This window comes from Pan troglodytes, chromosome 8 (assembly GCF_028858775.2).
Source record: "Pan troglodytes isolate AG18354 chromosome 8, NHGRI_mPanTro3-v2.0_pri, whole genome shotgun sequence".
Classification (NCBI taxonomy): Eukaryota; Metazoa; Chordata; class Mammalia; order Primates; family Hominidae; genus Pan; species Pan troglodytes.
In genome coordinates this window covers 20,885,874-20,903,242 of record NC_072406.2, presented here as the reverse complement: position 1 = coordinate 20,903,242, position 17,369 = coordinate 20,885,874, and the positions used below count along the sequence as shown (strand labels likewise).

The 17,369-nt window shown below is 54.1% G+C and overlaps 1 protein-coding gene and 1 long non-coding RNA gene across 3 annotated transcripts in view; both read right to left on the bottom strand.

Annotated features, from left to right (window-relative positions):
• GATA3 (GATA binding protein 3) overlaps positions 1–7,309 on the bottom strand; it is a 29,639-nt gene extending 22,330 nt beyond the window's left edge. The window contains exon 1 of one of the 2 annotated variants that reach the window (XM_063781350.1): positions 7,023–7,309. The gene's annotated coding sequence lies outside the window, so the exon portion shown is untranslated. The remainder of the gene's footprint in view (positions 1–7,022) is intronic. The other variant, XM_016962624.4, reaches the window with a different exon arrangement.
• Positions 7,310–9,672: 2,363 nt separating this feature from the next.
• Positions 9,673–17,145, bottom strand: LOC107976909 (uncharacterized). Its single transcript, XR_001721220.2, has 3 exons — positions 16,837–17,145; positions 10,413–10,778; positions 9,673–10,045 (listed from the first exon to the last, which is right to left on the bottom strand). It is a non-coding gene; the product is annotated as an uncharacterized LOC107976909 (long non-coding RNA).
• Positions 17,146–17,369: the final 224 nt, after the last annotated feature.

Sequence of the window (17,369 nt, the reverse complement as noted above, 5' to 3'; positions counted from 1 at the left end):
AAGCTGCCATGGGTTCTGCGCGCGGAGACCTCAGAGCCGAAGAGAGAAGTCCCCGCGACAGAAACGCTGCGGATGCCAGGTCTTGAAAATGCTGACTTCTGAGGCTAAGAATTATTTCAAAGACAAAAAGAAAAGACTGGTGAGGAGGCCTTCCGGTGCAAGGGCGCCTATCCGCTAATTTTGGTTGGGGAAGTAGGGATTATTCGTTTAAATTCAATCGCCAGCACCAAGTCGGACTGGCCGGGGATGGAGAAGGGCAACCCCCACCTTTAGAAAAATAAAAGATCTCGAAGGCCCTTCTTGGTCTGGGTGGTTTGAGGCTGGCAGAGAGGGGTGGGGGGCCTGGGGCTGGATGCCCCGGGTAATGGAGCCAGCCGGTAGGGGGTATTTAACATTTAATTCCCAGCCGGTCCGCCCCAGTTCCCGGACTGACAGTGGGTAATTGGGAGAGAGGACGTTGCTCTTTTGATGGCCCGCGCCGGCCAGTCTCGCCGACGCCACACTGGGTTTGACGTCACGGGCCCAGCCCCGGAGCCCGGAGCACAGGGCAGCGGGGGAGGGAAAAGGATGGGAGGGGGATGCCGAGGAGGGAGGGCCGAGGTCGGCCTCGGGACCCACGGGGAAGGAAGGGGGAAGGGAGCGAGGCTGGAGAGGCTGCGGCGCGTGGCCTGAGGCGGAGAGCCGGGCTGCGGGGGTCCGGGCCAGGCCAGGCGCCGGCCTGACCCGCCTCGTCGGCAAGAGCAGGCCGGGCTTCCTCCTCCCTTGGCGGGCGGGGGAGGGAAAGGGGGCTCCTGGCCGAGGGTAAGGGGGAAAGGTGGTCCTGATTCTCCCTGTGCCACCACCACAAAGCTGATCCTGGCCTCCTGCGGAGAAGCCTGGGCGCCTTCCCGCAGACCTGACGCGACCCCCTCCTAGGTACCTGGGCCTCGGCCTGGTCTAGCGAGTCCCCTTCCTCTCAAGGAGCAGCCGGCGGAGCTCGGGTGGAGGAAAGCGAGGAGGCGACCAGGAGGATGCCGCCGCCGCCGCCGCCGCCGCAGGGCCCGGGGCTTCTGCAGGGCGCAAAGCCTCCCTCACCAGGGTAAGGGGCTGGCGATCAACCTGGACGCCTGGGACCCTGGGAGCAAGCATCCCGCAGCCGAGCAGGCGACGGCGCGGCCACCGCCTGGAGAGGAGCCGGGGCCCGGGGCGGCGTGCGGGTCGGCGGCAGCTGGCTTGGCCTATCCGAAACCCCAGGCCTGGAAGCCGCTGCTTTAGGCGTCAAGTTGAGCGGGGTATGTGTGTCCTCTTGGGGAAAAGGTGAGAAATGGAGCCGGACTTTCTCCGCTCGGTAGGGGTTAAGCTACCACACACACCCCTAAACACATGCCCACGTGCAAGTCCCTCCCACCCGCCCTCCCAGGGGCGAAGAGACCCTGTCCCAGTGGAAGTGGGGAAACCCAGTCGGGTACAGAAAGCAGAGGCCATGGCGCAGAGAGGAGGCGCGGCTTTCTGGGGCTCAGCCCTAGGGCTACAGACCCAGGGCGCGGAGATGCTCGCGGCCGGGCCACCCACCAGAGCCAGGCAACCGGCGCTTCCAGGCGAGCTCCGCGGGGCCGAGGTGCCGGGAGAAGCGGCCCCGGGCGCCCGCGCGCTGCCCGACCTGGGTAACAGGCACAGCGGAGCCCCGGGGTCGAAGTCCTAAAGTTACTAATCCCGCGGAGGGGGAGAGAGCGTGCCTCGGACCGCCCGGGGCGGTCATTTGAGCGTGTTTACTTAAAGACTTTGCAAGCAGAGCGCGCGCGAAATCTTCGGATTTCCAGCGAGGCAGCAAATATTTGCAGGCAGGAGAAAGAAGCGGAGCCGAGCCGAGCCGCCGAGTCCCTCCCCCCGGAGCCCCGGCGCCTGCCTGGGCGGTCCCGGCCGCGCAGTTAAAGACAGAAAAGAAGCCGGGAATCTGCGGGGCTGGGGGGCGGGGAGCGACACCAAAGGCCAGAAACTGCAGCACGGCCCGAGGCCCTGGCGAGCTGGGCCTGGGGGAGGAGAAGTCCCTTCCCATTCCAGCTCGATCAATCTTGCTGGACTGCGATCGGTCAATAAAAACGGTGTGAAGCGGCCGCTGTCGCTGTGAGTCTGGGGAGGAAGTGGAGGCCAAAGGTGTCGAGGCCGGCGCCAGTACCCCGCACCAGCCCGGTCCGCGGCCCCGCGGTCTGCACGTCGCAGGCCGGGGGCCAGAGCTTTGCCGGCAGCCGAGAGCGGCCCGGCGGGGCCTTTAATTGGGTGTCTCCATTTTAATAGAGGCCATTGTTCGAGCAATTAGAGAAAGACAATAACCGCCCAGAGGCGTTTAATTCGATTCCCTGCGCCCGCCGCAGTACGCACCGGGGCGCTCTGGAAGAGTGGCCGAGGCTGCGCGGAAGGGAGGGTCCGCTTGGGGAGGCGCCGGCTTCTTTCCTTGCTTGCTTTGCCTTCGGTGTGGGAATTGTAAAGGGCAACTGGGGCAAGATGAAAGCGGGGCGAGGGCGACCTGAGCCAGGCCAGGGCCGGCCTCTCTAGCCCACGCCGGGCGCCCGCGGGACCGCCGCGCCTTTCGCGGCGCGCGTCCAGCTGTGGCCGCCGCGGAGGTCCCCAGAGCCTGTTCAAAGGAGAGAAGCCGGAGGACAGGGCCGTGAAAACTGGCCTCCTTCCTCCTTAGCCCCGGGTCCCCATTTCTGTCACCCGAACCATGTCCATATTTCCTTCCCTATGGTGGGAGGAGGGGCAAAGGAGAGATCCCGGGTATTGGCGCGCGCACACCTCCGTCTCCAACCCAGCCAGCCTCACCGCCCCCTCCTCCGCCTCGGCCCCTGGATTAGGTTACCCTGGCCGAGCGAGGGTTTTTACTGGATAGGACTATAGCACAGGTAAAGCTGTATAAACAGCTCGCCGGCTGCCGGGCGGGAGGGTTATGCAGGGGACACGGCTCCAGGCGCCGCCGCTGGCCCCGGCTGCGCGGGCCACACCGCGGGGAGCCCGCTGCGGCAGGGCGCCCCGGACCGCGCAGGTTAAATACATATTATCTCTGCCTCTGCCACTCGGGCCCCCGTTTTCTTTCCCTTGCGAGCTGAAATGCGGAGAGCGGGGAGCAAGACCTAAACGAGAAGAAAAGGCAGCCGGGCAGTGGGCAATGCTAGTTGAGGATCCCGGCCCAGCAAGGCTGGCTCTCTTCAAACAAAACCCAGAGAGCAGGGAACTTGGGGGAAAGCAGAGAAAGAGGGACCCTAAAACTCACTGGCAACGGGAAGATGATGGAGGCGGGTGCGTCCAAGGGGCAACTCTCTTCGCGGCTCCCACGCCCACGCGCCCCGGGCCAGGAGTCTACCTTCCCCATGAAATGAGCTATCGTTTTGGGGATGGTATGTGATTTGATTTACCCTTTTTTCTTTTCCTTCCTTTAGTTCTTTTTTCTTTTTCTTTTTTCTTTTTTTTTTTTTCTGTTTGTTTGTTTTGCTTATTCATCTATCACCGTTTAAAACTCGGAAGGAAACCCGCCCAGGCCAGGAGGAGCCGCGAGCCGTGGGGAGAGTCAAAAAAGAGGAGATGCGCTGGGAGATTCCCCCCGCCCCCGCACTCCGCCCCCAGCCCGGCCCCGGCCTCCACTTCGAGGGATCCTGACCCTCCCACAGCCACTACCACCTTTTCCCCGGTTGAGAAAACCCCTGATTGTAGCGAGATAAAAATTGGGTAGGTAGGGGTGCAGCGGAAAGGGGGAGACAGGAAGGGAGAGGGCAGGGGATTTCTGCTTTCGGGTTTAACAACTCACACGTGAGGCGAGTGGCAGTTGAGGGGAGCCCTGGGTTGGGTGGGAGAGAAGGAACTCGCCTTGAGGGTGAGTGGAAAGGAATTGGAGTCACCCTGGAGGAAAAGTGCCCTTTTCAGCTCTCTCCCTCCCTCCTGGCCTTGGCAGGTCGGGGGACAGGTGGGTGCCACGGGAGAAAAAGGAGGGGTGGAGGCAGCCCAGCCGGCGTCCCTGGGTCTCCCGGGCTTTGGACCTCTTACCCTGCCCCCAGTGGCATCAGTGACTCTTAGCCAGGGGCTTGCTACTTCTAGACCCGACCTCTCCTCCGTCCGAGGGGACCCCTCAGCCACACCGCTATAGCACCCAGGACTCCGGCCCCTGCACCAAGGAAAGGCTCCAGCCTGGCAGAAATTCACCCATTTCAAGGCTTGGCCCACCAGGCCCTAGCATTGCCGGGTGAGGTGGGGTGCACGCGGTGTTCAGTCTGGCCAGTCGGAGTCACCTGCTCCCCTCCCCCGGCCTGGTCACCCACATCCTCACAGCCACCCAGCTCCTGAGCCCCCTGGCCAACCACAGCCCCAGCCCCCAGCGCTGGCCTCAGCCGAGTCTCCTCCGTCTGCTTCAGTTTGGCCTTTTAGGAGGAGAAGGAGGGCTTTATCTGGGGACTATTGTGTTTTGACTCATCTAGATTAGCCTAGGAGCTGGAGTGTGATTGTAGCGGGACACTCTGGTAGGGGATGTGTTCACAGCAGGGATAGGAAAAGAGGGGGAGGGGGACTCCATTCAGATCTTGGAGACAGTAGAGGCGCGCTTTTAAAAGCACAAACCGTTCTTGTCTTCCTTTGGACATGCTAGAGACCACCTGGTAAAAAAAAAAATCCATGTTTGTGCCCGACTCAGAGGTGCAAAGGAGGAGGTTTGGCATGCGCACCCTTCTCCCGGCCTCCCTTGGTCCCGGACTGCCGCCTACCCGCAGCCCCTCCCTCCGGGCAGCTCAGCTCTAGGCTGCCTTCCACCTCGCGGACCCTAAGCAATTTGTTATATAAAACAAAACAGCAACCAGACGCATGTGCCTGTACTTCAATAACGCCAGCAGACCGGCAGCGACGGACACCCGGTGGACCTCAGCCGGGACGCCTCGGGCAGCAGCTTCTTGCCCGCTGCCGCACCCACCTCTGCACCCCAGCTCGGGTCAGCCCAGCAGCCAAAGCAAAAGGGGGATTCCTCAGTTTGCTCCCTTGGAGGCTACAAAGCCTCTCTCTGGTTATTCCAACCATTAAGTAAAAAAGAGGTGATGGGAAAGATTTGGTCTGCACACAAAGATATACCAGGAGAAGAATGCACATTTATGTGTAAAATGGCTTAGGCACCAAGAATGAGACATCACTTCAGTGCAGCCTAGAAATAGTTAAAAATAACCGAATGCTAGAGGACAGAGGTGGTTTTGGGATCTGCCCCACACTCCTTATCAGGATCCCTAATTCCCTGCCACCTCCTATGGTTCCAGGACGCAAACTGCTTTAACCTCCAGAAGAGGGGTTTTCAGCCTCCTGGCTCCCACCTACCTGCCGGTTCCAGGCACTCTGTGTGACCCAGGGCAACTGGACAACCCAACAGAAAACCCCTACCAAACAATGCTCAGGGCTTCCCACTCCCATCCCTTCTCTACGCCCCTGACTGTCCCCACCTCGTTTATCTTCTGCAAGAAGGCAGGGTGCAAATGTCAAATAAAGAAAAATGCAACTTGCCAGGTCTCCTTGCTTTTGGTGGGGACAGAATAGCCCCAGTGCTGGGGCTGGCAGAGATCTCTTGTGCAGAGTGGAGGATGGGCCCGTGGATTGCAGCCGCTCCGCATTTTCTAAGCCCTGCGGCTTCTTGGGCCAGGGACTTAGGGCTTTACGGGGCAGCTGGCTGGGAGCTGCAAGCAGGGCCTCCTGCTTGATCCCACCGAGAGACTCCATAATCAGACCCCCTATGCGACCCGACACCCAATGGGGTCTTGGTCTGAACTGACACCACGCCCCGACTGGGTTCAAATGGGTAGAAAATAATTCCGTTCTTCTGAATGGCACAAACATGTCATGGTAAGCCCCTAAGACACACAGACACACACACACACACACTGCCAGCCATTTGGGCCCCCAAGCATCTCATTTACAGATGCCTGGATGGACTCAACCTGCCTGGCTAGACCCCCAGCCCACCCACTGCCACTACCACTACCTTCTCGGCAGCAGCCGCTAGGCAGAGGAGGCTTTGGAAATGCTACTTCATCATGGATCCCTTTAAAGTTCTTAATCTCCCATCTGCGACCCCAGCATCCTGGTGAACATGGACAATAGGGAGGAGAGAAGGACCAGGAAATATGGGAACGAAGCCGAGGGAGATGCTGCGCCATTGGACTCACTTTCCCCCCTGCCCTTGTCAGAATCACCGGTGTCACTTTCCTCAGGCACCCTGTTGGTGTCCGAGAGAAAGAAAAGGCGTGTAAAGCAACTGTCCTGCCCAGATTCACTCCACTTCCTTGACATTTTAACAATATCTATCTTCAGGGGGGAACTGCCTCTGAGTGACTTTTTGGAGGTCTGTTGGTCTGCTGTCCCGGGAGTTAAGTCCAAATCTTGTCCTCTCTGCCCCTTCCGCTTCAGATGCCCCTGGGCACCCTCTGGGGAGGCTGCGGTTTTCTCACCCACCTCATGGTGCTCCTGGAAGCAAAGAAGCCTCCGGACCCCTAGCTTCCCGGGGGTATGCCAGATGCAGACACATCTGGGTTCCAACTTTATCTTACAGCGCAGAGCTGTTTCTTTAATTATATGCAGAGACAATGAGCCTCAACACACACTTTTAAACAGAGGAAAATAAACATGAAATTGACACTGAAGCCACCTTTAGGAGAAGGCTCCTGGGCACAGGGGTTGTTTTCCCCAATCCTCTGCCCTCCTTGCAGTGGGAAACGTGTCTCCGGCCCTTTCCAAGCCTTCCCACGGGCTCTCATTCTTCCGTTGGGTTTTTCTTCACATCCCTACTTCTACCAGCTCTTTCCTGCAAACGAGGACATCCACACACTCACACACCGTACCCGCCCAAGGTCACCACAGAAACCCAGAGATTTCCAGTGACCAAAAAGAACAATAAGAACTGGGTTCTAGTTTAGTTTCTTTCAGAGGGAGTCTGCCCTTTGGAGAGGAGGCCTCCTCCTAATTCTCTCCACGTGGAGCGGGCAGAGGGAGTGCGGAGTTAGAGAGGGAAGAGAGTGATATTCACTGACCTGGGCAGCTCGCTCCCGAGGGCCAGCTGTTTTTTATTTTTTTTCCTGACTCGCCCGGAGATCTGAAGGCAGAAATGACAGGCAGAGTTCGCCACTGTGGCCGCCGCTGCCGTCCTGGCCGCTGGAACTGCTCACCGCATCTCAGGCGGGCTTCCAGCGAGAGGTAAAACCTGGGCGATGTGCGTTCTTCCTGGGAGCCCCCTCCCCTCCGCCTTCTCCTGCTCACTGTAGAGAGCGGAGCTCTTCCGGGTTGCGAAGAGGGAAAGGGAGGGAGGGAAGGAGACACAGCGAGGGAATGAATTTCACCCCCTTTTGCAAACAGGCAAACCGCACATCAGGGGTGTGTGAAACTGACAGATCTGGCGGGGGTGGGGAAAGGCGGCCTGAAATGTGACCGGCCCCTGGCGCCTGCACAGCCCGCTGTCTTCTGGCAGGGTTGGAATTAACACTATACATGTCATCAGAAGTGTTGACTAGGTCATTACCATAGGCATAAACCCATGCATGGCATTTTCCTTCCACTTTTGGGAGCAGTGGGGACCCAGGGGGAGCCTGTCTTGGTCCGGCCAGTGGCATCCATTAGCAGGTCGAAGGAGCTAGGGTCTCTGCCCTCCAGGGCTCTCCCTCTCCCTTCCGACTATTTCTCCTGCTTCTGTCTATGCTGATGCCTCCAAAACGCCCCCATTCTACTTTCATCTCTCCTGAGCCGTAGTTGCCCCGTAAAAGTTAGGAGGTGCAGGATGCTGGGTGACTGGCTGCTACCCTCTGACCCTCCTCGGAGTAGACATAAGAATATTTGGAGATGGGGTATCCTTGGGCACACATACCAGAGGTTGGGGGCACTCTCTAGGGGTCTCAATTCTTTTTAAGAAGACTTCTAGGGAAAATCTGCCTTCTAGGAGAGTGAGATAAGAAAGCAGGAATCAGAGGTCGCGCTGGAGATAAAATGTCAGAAAGAAAATGATCCCGCTGGGCCACCCATAGGGCCATGTAAACTCCAGCCCTCCCTGCAAAACCACCTCTCTCCCGTACCATCCCTACCCCTGCTGGTGAGGAGATCAAAATAATCCACGGAGAGAGAATCTGTCATGAATAAATTTCGGCAAGAGTAAAATGAAACTCCATAAACATTGGGGTAGAAAGGCCAGAGTCCATTTGTTTTGACAGGTAGAGTTTTCCCTTCACAATATTTATACAATAAGAATATGGAGACTGACTTTAAAAATAAATAAATCTTTGGGGAGAAATAAAACAAAATTTGTCTGTGGCTGGGCCAGGAAGTTAAGAAGTTTCTTGTGCTCCAACCGGTTGGGTAGGAAGAAGTTGCTATTTTCTTGGGGCAAACGGCTTGGGGGTGGCCATTTCGTGGCGGGGAGGCCGAGGCACTTGGTCCCTGGAGTCGGGAGAACTGGGGTGTGGACAGAGGTGGAGGTGGTTTGAGGGCGAACCCTCGTGGACATGGGGTTCAGAGAGCAGTTGAGCGCGATGCCCAGGCTGGGGGCGCCACTCTAGGAGCCGGGCCGCAGCTCTGCGCGGTGGGCCCTCCTGCCCTCTCCTCTGGTTCCATGGCCTGCCTCCAGCCGCCAGAACCCCAAACCAGCCTCCACCCAGGCGCACCCCAGCCCGTCAGCCAACCCCTGTGCGCCTCCGCTGCACACCCTGGGGGTAGGTTTAGGCCGAGGGTTCAGGGAGAGGGATTTATGATTTGCCAAGCTGGCCAGGTCTGTCTGCCCTCTGGGGAGTCCCTAAGTCCTTCCCCCTCTGCCCCCTCGTCGTCACGAATGCAGCCCCTCCTCCACCTTCCTGCCCTGTGCCTCCCGCTTTCCGCCACCAAGTGGCAGAGCCACGTTCTTGGCGCGTTTTGAGGACGCAGGGAGAAGGCCATCTCTTGACAGCTTGCACCCAACCTGTTGCCCTGACTAACGGGGTCGGGGGGGTGGGGGCTACCTGGCCTGTCCCAGGAAGGCCCCTGCGGCTGGGAAGAGAAGTGTCGCTGGCATTCCAGACCCCCAGAGGGTCCCAACAACGCCTACTCCCTTCTGGCGCGCTGCTCCCCCATGGGGACAAGGGCGGGGGCCCAGGGAGGGGGCATCCGTCACCAAGGCGGCGACAGTTGTCTCCTTGGCCTGGGCATTAACTGTACCTCAACTCGCCGTCCACTAGGCCGGAGGGGCCACTTGCGTCTTCCTCCAGCCTCCCTTCTCCGGCTTCTGGTCCTCATTCTCCTGCCCCTCCTTCTCCCTTCCCCGCCTTTGGCTCTCCTGCCAGGGGAAAGCCCTTTTCCCTTAGAACCTGCAGCCCGCAACAGCACCCTCTGAGACCCAGGGCGGGCTCTCCTATCTCTCCTCCGTCCCCCGGGCCACCCCGGCCCTGAGCGCCGACGACCCTCTCTCCGCCTGTTTCCCGTCGATCTGGCGGCCTCGCTCCCCGTTCCTTTTCTGCTGACGCGGGCACTTGCTTTTCTCGGGTCTAAAGTGACTCCTTGGTGAGGGGTTGTGAAATCTGATGGCCTACACACATCTCCCCATCACCCCAATTCTACCTTTAAGGGAAGATGCCTTGATGGAAGGAAATTTGACTGCCAAAGAGACTCAGGTTTTAAAAAGAAAATCCAAAGGGCTTAATAAAAATACAGCTGTTTTCCAATTTAATGGTCAGACAGGGGCAAATGCTGCCAGCTGGACATTTCTTGCTGTCTTGATGGGCTTAGGGGTGGAAATCCTGCTGATCAGGCCGAGGTATTCCAGGAGAGTTGGGGCAGGTTTGAGGGTGGGGAGGAAGTGGGGGAGGAAGGAGATAATTTATTCTGAGAAGGAAGCAAAGTGAGAAAAATCCTCCCGTCAGTAGCTTGGTCGGACTTCCTGGGCAGTAGGGCTGAAGATTTATTTCTGACGAGTGGACATTGGGCCAGGCACACGGCAAAGATACTGCTTTAATGAAGTCCTAAGTCGCTTCCTGAATTTTAAAAGCTACCACTCTAGGTTCACTGATTCATGGCTCCGGTTTCTGTGCATGTAAATATACTTCGGGGTGACAGAGGGCGAGAAGAGAAGAGAGAGTAAATGACATTCTGTATACAGGGACAACTGTCTATAGCTTACACACTAAGGAGCAACGGAGCCCAGTTGCTCAGAACCCGCCCTAACCTAACATGCCTGAGGGGACAGGGGTGGCTTTGCTCCGAGGTTTTAGGACTTTCTGGGAGGGAATCTTTTCATTGAAAAGTTTTTGAGTGAGGTGCATGCCTAGAGTCCCAGCCCAGGCACGGACCCGCTCACAGCCACACACAGACACGAACACCCACTGCTGGTCACCTCTTCCTCGCACCCCATGACGCTGCACCCTGCTTCCGACCTCCCTGGCTCCATTTACCCTCCCTGAAGCACCTACCACCAGCCTTGTAGCCCTTTGTCCCTGGGCGGGCGTTCATGCTTCTCAGGTGTGGATTCAGAGCTGAACCAGCTAGAGAGATGGACCAGAACCCTGGTCCTGGAGTCAGAGCTTGGCTTTGGGACTCTTCCTGAAGGCAAGCGCCTCATCCTAATTGGCACCGGCACCAGCCACTTTCAATCCTGTGGTACATCCTGAGAGTTTTATGAGACCACGTTTCTAGAAGCTAAGGCATTTGATTGGATTTTAAATATAAAGGGAAGTCACCGGACATGTGGAGGTAGAAGATGGATCAGTAAATGACTGATAGATAATAGAAACAGTGTGTCCAGATCTCCACGATGGCCACATAGATATGAAGTTCACCTGTTGGATAAAGAAAAAGGAGATCCTGTAGGAAGAGGTAATCAGTGGCAGAATCTCCAATCTTCCTAAGAACGTGTGGCCACATAGAGTAGCTCTGTGTAGAGCTGCAGAACCAACATATTTATTCATCCAGGTCTCCAACAACTTGTTTCTTTTCCCTAAAACAGATAATATTTTTCTTTCTGCCCATCAGTGTTCAGCGTCACTCTCCCTTTTCAATTGTTCTACCTTCCTACAAATACTCAGATTGGTTTAGTTCCTTAAAGTGCACTCTGCCACACCACAACACACACCACCGGGTTTGAAAGTTCTAATCTTCCAATTCCACTCATTGAGATTTATTTTATTATAAATATGCGTGGGGGTAGGAATTGAGAGGGCATAAAGGAGGTATCACATGGGAACAACCCAGTTTTCTGTTTCTTCTTATAAAAGAACATTTTTGTTAAACTCTACTTTCAGGACCGTGACTACGACTACATTTCCGGGACCAAGAACTGTAGCCCGGGTGGGGTGGGTGGGTGATGGGGGCCTAGGTGGTCTGAAACTATGGACATCGCAAATGAAAGTTTCAAAAGCAATGACTGAAAATTAAAAAAAAAAAAACAGACCTATTCCACCTAGGCGCCCTAAATAAATAGCCCCGTTTGCAAATTCCTATCAATTATTACGTGATGGGAAAAAGTCCTATCTGAAAATAAAGCACGTGGACGTGGAGAATTTTAATTAAATCTTACTGTGGTTATAATAACATGGAAGTGATTTTTCATTCGGCGCTTGCCTGCTCACCAGTGTTTTATGGCGTTTTCTTGCCTCTGACTTTATTTTAAAATATTAGACGAGGTGGAGAATTATAAACGACTCTTTCCTTATCTGTGCTGCTCACATATCCAGGATCAGAGGAGCTGATTAAGAAAGAAGTCAGAGGCAACGTTGGATTCATAATGATTTGGAATAATGAATCCTTATCTCTGCTTTCCAGATTATCTGCCTTTCAGCTCCCAATGTTTTGTTACATGGGATAATTTATTGCATCTAATACATCACAATGAATCTGATGGTAGAAAGTGATGGCCCATGTTGTGAAAAGGGGGCCCTTATTTTTTATCCTGGGGCAATGAAACCGCTTTTCGCAGTTTTTAATTGGGAAAATATAAGGTAGATCTGATAAAAAAAAAAAAAAAAAAAGCTGGGTATAATCTTGCCTGCTCGTGCTTTACCACGCTGCTCTTTAATTAGTGTGTCAATTTCAGGCTGAAATTAACAAGATCGACCTGAAACTAGTGCTTAGTTTCTCCCCAGCGTGGAGATCCTAATTTTTAACATGATTTATTTTTATGAAAAAGGAGATAATTAATCATAAACACTGACTAAAGCACAGGGCCAAGTTAAAATAAAATGCCATTTGCATCTTTATATAGAAAGATACCAGTAATGTTAATTTTTCTGAGATGTTCTCTCTCCTCACCAGAGCTCTCCCCGCCGACAGCTCCCACCCTAACTGCTGCCCACTCCAGCCCCATTCCAAGTAAACAAGAAAAAAAAAAATCAATTCCTGGTTCCTCTCCATGTTTATTGCTCTTTTTTATAAAAGTATGCTTGTGTGTGTGTGTGTGTGTGTGTGTGTGTGTTATATATATGTATATATATATATCCTGGCTTTGTCTGTTAACACTGGCGGAATATGCATAGGTTTCCTCTAATTAGATCACAAGGGTGGGAGGGTGCTCCTAGACCCCACCCCACACCTAACCTCATCAACTTCCCTCCATTTTTGAGTTAGAGAGAAGAGGATACACATCTCATTTAATGGTTAATTAGGTCCAATAATTGGCATTTTTGTTTCTTTTGTCTTTTACCCTAACGCCGAAGGAACAAAAGCCACCTCAACGCAACAGGCTTTACTGGCTGCCTCTTACAGGATGGATTTCAGAATCCAAGGCTGTACGGGGAGTCCCCTCCCAACCACTGACAGCACCAGAATCTCCCGGCTTCAGGAAGTGGAAGGGGCAGGAGTCATTGGTAATTTGCTCTTTAAGCTTTTTGTGCCTGTTGATTACTTTCTGGTTGCTTGGATTAAACAATCGTTGCAAATATGCAAAACAGTGAGAGGAGATTCATACATATTCGTTCTCCAATTGTTCCTCCTGACGTCAGATCATAATTTCCTGGTAATTGGATGGCTTGCACCGACTAATGCTCTCGTCTGAAATTCTCCACCTTTCCCTAGGTTGCAGCAGATTTTGTACCGGGAGATGGGATGAGGACCTTTTTTTTTAAGAATTATTTTCTGTTCACTGTAGTTCCCATTGTCTCCCTTCTTCCCTATACTTAAGAACATTTATTCCTGAAGTGTGAGGATCTGGAGTTTATTTCCTGGGAGTGTCATTTCCCAGATAGTTCTTGTGTAGTTTGAAGAAGGTTGAAATGGTCCAGTAAAGATGGAGGAAATGGGTCTGGTAGGGGCAGAGGCAGAGGTGAGGTTCCATAGAGCAAAGCACCCTGCCTTCCCTCTGCTTGGGTCCAAAAGAGCAGCCTGGAGTGGTCACACCCGTCAGCCACGCAGTTTTCCTCCCCTGGGGTAACCTAGGTTTCTCATTTAAGTAACTCATGAGTTGAGTTCAAATCTCAACTCCTGACCCTGTCGTACACTCTCAAGCTAAGTAGGCAGCCAAATAATTATCGATTTATTTTTTTTTTAAAGCTTGAATCTTGATCAGAAAGATATTTCAGGTTTTAGGTGGTGGTAGAGGGAGACCCAGAAAATATCCCAGATTTTCTGGGATATTTTTTCCTTTGTCTTCCAGTTCGTTCTGGCCTCAGCACAGTGGACTTCAGACTTCAGATTGCAATTCTATATTCAATAATGTGTGACTTCCCTCTTCTTCCGCTCTCTTCTTTTCTCCCTTTCCCTCTCCCTTTTCCCCCATTCCTCTCTTCCGTCTCTGTATGACACATCGCTCCAAGAATTTCAAGTATCAATTATAAGTAATATTAATTTCTCTGCCCCAACCAGTGAAGTGCGGATGATCTGATAGGAGCATAAAAACGGTGCTTCCCTAGATGAAACAGACCAATGGAGCCTACTGGGCCGTTTCCCATGCCCAGATGAACATTCAATTTTCCGGCATTATCTCCGCACTTAAACTCGCTTTCTCCATTTCTGTGCCAAGATAAATTTGCATAATATTTGCAGCTGTAATTAGCTGATGAGCATCTCCCAGCCTCCCCCTTTTGTTTCCCCCTGCATTTGGTCTTCCATTGATGCTACGTTTGATCTTTAATATCACAGGATTCCCGATAGAGGATTGCATATCTTATCTTCCCGGCTCCAAAATCTTTTAAGAAGGAGAGAGAAAGGGAGAGAGGGGGCTTGGGGGGAAAGCGTGAGTGAAGAGAATGAAGCTTCTACTAATCAGAGTTTGGAAAGGTTACATTGGAAGAAGCTATGGGGAGTGACAGAAAAAATAAGATAAATGAAAAGGAGGGTGGAGTGGGGCTGGGAGAGGCTGGACCAGCCTTTTGGAATGAGAGAGACTGGGATAAACATGTTATTATTTAGAGACTGCGGGAGTGGGGTTAAGGGCGATTGGGAGCAGGGACTGGACAGTGAACAGATGAGGGTGTGGGAAGTGGGGTTTGTCGCCAGCCTCAACTGCGGGACCAGCCTCCCTTTCCGGAGCAGCATAACTGCCACGCTCTGAGTGAGACGTCTCTGTCCTTTGCTCCCTTTAAGCAGAAACTGGAACTTTTGAAACCAGGTGACTACCTTATCTGCTCATCTGTTTGTCTCTCGTTAATAGAGAGCACAGCACTCCTGAATTCCTAATATGTTACGGACACTTTTCATTCTCTCTAGCCCGGTTAAAAGAAATAACCGCCCACCCGCCCCCCCCAAAAAAAAGTAGGAGAAGAGAAAAAGAAAAACGATACAAGGAACTGAAGAAGAGGAGACAGCGAGTAGGTGGCAGATGAATGGTGTCGCCTCCAGGAGTGGAGCAAAACCAGAAGAGGTTCCCCCCATTGCCCCTTCCCCGCGGCCCCGGCCCCGGCCGGATTGTCACTGTTGTTTTCTTATTTTTCTCCAGATCGGGAGTTTTTCGGACTTGGGTGGCGCCTGGTAGGAGGGGAAGGCGCAGTGGAGGGGCCACTGGTTGGATTAGTATCTGTGGGAATCCGGAGGGGGAGAGGGAGAAAGGAAAGGAAAGAGGGAGAAGGAGGAAAAAAAGAAGACAAGAAAGAGTCGATTTTCATGCCAATCATTGGAACAAATAGCTAACATTTAACGTTTACACCCGCACTGGCGGCGCCCTGGCGCTCTGCGGACCCGGAGCCGGGCTAAAATGTCCCGAAAGCCTTTGGAGAAAACGAGTTTCCAGCTATCAGGTTCTCCCCGTCTCCCCCCTTTCAAGAGGCTTCGGTTTCAGGCTGGACTTGTCCAATGTCTACGTTACCGCTGCGAGCTCCTAAATGAGTGTCAAGGAGGCAAATATCAAATAGCGCCGGGGTCAGGGCGATTGAGTTAACCATTGGGGCCTCAAGACTGGAAACCTGTGTGAGACTCCTCGGGGAAGGGGAGGCGGCGGAGGGAGGGCGAAGGAATAAATGAATGAATGAATAAAGTGGCAGAGGGGAGCGCTGGACACCCGGAGAAGAGGGCCCAGGCTAAGCTGGCCTCAGCCACAAGCCAGCCCCCTCCTCCAGTCCTGGCCCCTCCCTGGGCAAACTTAAGGCTCTCAGTCTGAGAAAAGTTTCCTTAAAACTTTTTTTGCTGTCTTTTAAATAGGACCAATTTTCCCAACCGAAGTTTAGAAAATTGGGCTCTAACCTCGTCCCTCTCAATGGGTGGTTAGTAATTTCGTCATCTCCAGGCTTCAGTTTCCCCATCTGCTAATGGAGAGAATTGGACAAGAAGGTGGCGAAGTCTCTTCCTTTTGGGAAAAAGAGCAGGCTGTGGGCTTTGGCAGGAAATAGGGAGTGCGGGTTCTGCTGCCCCGACCCCTGTCACCCCGGGCACCTGGTGCCACCCCTAGCCTGGCCCTCGGGGGCTGGCCAGAAACCTGGGCAGAGAGAGCCGCTGAGCTTCCCCACCTCCAGCTGGACCCCAGTGCTCAGCAGATGGGACCCAGTGGTTATCCCGGGGTCACCCCCCAGGGAGGCCCCCTTTCCCCTATTCCAGCAGACCCAGGTACTTATGCGTCCCTTCCAGGGTCTTGTGCTTCTCAAGTATTTCCAAGAGAACCATCTCTCTCTTTTTGGGGGGCTGGAAAAGGGGGAGACCCTCTCTTGGGATGGGTGGGAGGGAAGAGGATTGAGGTTTATGTCAAAATTCCTGACTCAAGCGCCGGAGCGGAAGTCCAAGCGGACTCAGCCGAGCGGAGGGGGTCACTGAGCCGCACCACAGGCGTGTTTGAAATCGATTAACTAAAGCCCGCTTCTTCGCGCTGTAAGGTCTTCTTTTTTTTCTTTATTGTTGAGACCCCCATGTCACGTGTGCAAAGTCTGCGTGCTTGGGCGTGTGTGTTGGCTGGGGGGACAGTTGTGTTACAACCTGGGGGAGGGGTGTGCACCAGGTTCGATTTATTTCCCCAGCGCTGAGCGGAACATGGAGACAACCAAGGCAGGGGACAGCCTACAGGGTTTGCTGCCAAGGCGGCTGCTGAGTCCTCCGGGCCCAGGACCGGCCCCTCACTGTCCTTCCTCACCCCCTCTCCCCGCACCTTCCGCGCCCCCGGGGCGCAGCTCTAGGCCCCTTTAGGGCCGAGCAACGGGCGCGTGCCCCGCAGTGGGGTGCCGGGGAGGAGACGGGCAGCGGAACAGGAGTCCCCCCGGGAGGCAGGAGGGACCTCAGGGAGGGACCGAGAGGGGCGCAAGAGCGAGGTGCCCAGACGTGCTGGGCTGGGGTGGGGACTCCTGTGTCCTTAAATACCCCTCCTTTTTGTGATCCCTTCCCTCCCTCAGTGTAATTCTCAGTGATAGTCATGAAGAATAATCACGATGATACTTTCCCCTTCTTTCTCAAATGAAAAAAAGAGAGAGAGGAAAAAAAAATACGCACCCAACTCCACTACCATGCGGGTTCCGGAGAAATTCTCAAATAGAGCAGTGTAATTTCTCAGTTGATTTTGATTGACACACTGTCCCTGGGATCATGTGTTAATCCCTTCTTCACTCAAGCCTTTTCATAACTCATTTCTCTCTTGCTAGATGGGGACTCTGATGGTTACCGAGGCAACGATGATAGCACTAAGCTATTTCCCTCTCTGCAAGGAGACCATTATTCCGCATGCATAGGCCATTTGCAACAGAGGTCGTCACAAAGTCATCCACAACACAGCACACGTTTATTAAACTTTTATTCGCTTTTTTTCCCCCAACACAGAAACTAGTTTGCACTTGTACAGGGGGGTGCGGGGTATCGTTGTCCTGCTCTGTGTTGGTAAGGATTGCCCTGAGTGTCACGGTCATTGACACAGCGACACAGCAGGCGCGAGGACCACGGGTCTCTCCACTGCCCGATCCGCCCGTCGGGGTCTTCTCTGACCACCTCGGGATGGCTGGGACCTTCGGGATGAGAAGAGGCGGTGGCCA